The sequence below is a fragment of the Mus pahari genome, chromosome 1 (assembly GCF_900095145.1).
Source record: "Mus pahari chromosome 1, PAHARI_EIJ_v1.1, whole genome shotgun sequence".
In the NCBI taxonomy this organism is placed as follows: domain Eukaryota; kingdom Metazoa; phylum Chordata; class Mammalia; order Rodentia; family Muridae; genus Mus; species Mus pahari.
Genome location: NC_034590.1, coordinates 160,978,529 through 160,980,874, shown reverse-complemented (window position 1 = coordinate 160,980,874; position 2,346 = coordinate 160,978,529). Strand labels below are relative to the sequence as shown.

General features: G+C 42.9%; 1 pseudogene; it reads left to right on the top strand.

Annotated features, from left to right (window-relative positions):
- Positions 1-1,356: 1,356 nt before the first annotated feature.
- On the top strand, positions 1,357-1,946 carry LOC110337418 (annotated as a pseudogene).
- Positions 1,947-2,346: the final 400 nt, after the last annotated feature.

The following is a 2,346-nucleotide window of genomic DNA, read 5'->3' as shown; positions in this document are numbered from 1 at the left end:
CCTATTAGCTTGTAAAACGTCATTTACTTCCATGGCCCTATTAGCTTGTAAAACGTCATGTTAGTTCCCATCTTTAACACATATCTGGGTATCATCCCACTGCCTTTGCTTCAAAGATGCCATTGATATGTCAGCTAACCTGTGATAAAACTGTTTTCAACAGGTCACGAATGTCTATTTTGTTTTTTATAAGGAGATCCAAATATCCCTTCTCTATATTGTTATCAGAGTCTTAGATATGGAAGTCATTGCAGTTGTGGGTGGAAAAACATGGCATCCATTTGTGAATAGAATTATGAATAGAGGATGAAAATCTTGGACTTAGTCTTTCAAATTCAACACAAAGGTTGAAGCTAAACCTTCATTAGCTAAGCGACCTTTCTAAAAGTTCATCTGCCCTTTTTTGCCTGAAGAAGTCAGAGATAGGCTAGACAGAAGCTTCAAATTCTCATGCCTGTAACCATGAGCAGAAACACAAGAAAACTGCGGGTTATTAGTAATGAGTAAAAGTGAGAGTGGGCTTATTTGCATCTTGTATCTGTTGAGTCTGAATGACCACACATGATATAGTAAATAAACAGCAAGGGTTACACTTGCCCAAAGCACTGTGAAGGAACAGGAATAGGGTCAGGACAGCCATGGTTAAAGGAATGATAATTGTATTATATCTCAGGGCAGAATGCCATTCATTTCTTTAAAAAGGAAGTTCAATATGGAATTTAAAAACATTACTTTTCACTCAGGAAAATATGTCTCATACTCTTGATCCATCTGAATAGAATTGGACAGCTAGAGAATATAAACCCATGGCAATCCGTAGAGTAGGCACTCCGGGTTTCCATGTCATCAAGACGAAGGACATAGGTTTGGAAGGAGTATGTTCAGGACACAAAGGACACTTCAGTCAAATAAGATTCCTAAGCTCATTAAGAGAATGGTTTATTAGGATGTATGGTATTTCTGCTCTTCTATGTATATCATAATATATCATACATACATACATATATACATCAAGTGTAAATTTAAACTCATCTATGAAGCTATTAACTTGCATGGCTTATATTAAGTAATAAGTTATTTTAGGTTTCTTGTTTCCCTGTTTGGTTCGGAGCTAAGTGGAGTGCATGACTGTTGGTGTGTGAAAGTGATATTGGTTAGACAGGATCTTCCTGTCCCTTTCTCCTGTCCCTTTCTCCCTCTTCCCCCCTGAAGAAGGAAAAATGCTATTGGTTGTTATAAACTGAGCTGTGGTTAGGGGCAGGTGGAACACATCGGGCAGAAAGTAGATCCATTACTACTGTATCTTTTCTCACTCTTAGAAAGTGAGTCTTGCTTTTCGCCGCTGCTTCTGTAGCCATGAGTATGCTCAGGCCACAGAACGGGCTTTCCTCTAGTGTCCTCTGCTGTGGTAAAACGAATTTCTGGTTGGGCCCCAATGAGACCAATGAAATCGCCAGTGCCAACACCCATCAGCAGATCAGGAAGTTGATCAAAGATGGACTGATCATCCGGAAGCCTGTGACTATCCATACCGGGGCTCGATGCTGGAAAAACACCTTGACACGACGGAAGGGCAGGCATATGGGCATAGGGAAGAGGAAGGGTACTGCCAACGCTCGGATGTCGAGAAGGTGACCTGGATGAGAAGGATGAGGATTCTGTGCTGGCTTCTCAAGAGATACCGGGAATCTAAGAAGATTGACCGCCATATGTATCACAGCCTGTACCTGAAGGTCAAATGGAATGCATTCAAAATCAAGCAGACTCTCATGGAGCACATCCACACACTGAAGGCAGACAAGGCCCGCAAGAAGCTCCTGGCTGTCCAGGTTGGAGCTCACATGTCTAAGATCAAGGAAGCACGAAAGTGCAGGGAGAAGCGCCTCCAGGCCAAGGAGGAAGAGAGCATCAAGACTCTGTTCGAGGAGGAAGAGACCAAGAAGTAAAGCTCCCCTCATGTCTGTACATAGAGTAGCCTGGCTGTGGCTTCACATGGTTCAGTTATTAAACTAAAACAAGCCTTTGTCTGTTGCACTCTTTAGCAAAGAAAAAGAAAGAAAGAAGAGAAAAGGAAAGAAAAGGAAAAGAAAGGAAAGGGGAGGGGAGGGGAGGGGAGGAGAGGGGAGGAAGTGAGGTTTGCCCTTTGCCATTTTCCTCACCTCTTCTTCTTGCTCGAGAGAAAAAGAAACCCCATGCATAGAAGTACCTTCTTGTCTTTGACGTCAGTGAAGTGGGTACATAAAACATCCTTTGCTGGGACTGAACCCAGGGCTCTTCCTGTTTCTTGCACATTTGCACATGCAATGGGCAGGTGTGTAGGCAGCCCGTGCTAACAGCTCTAGGCAG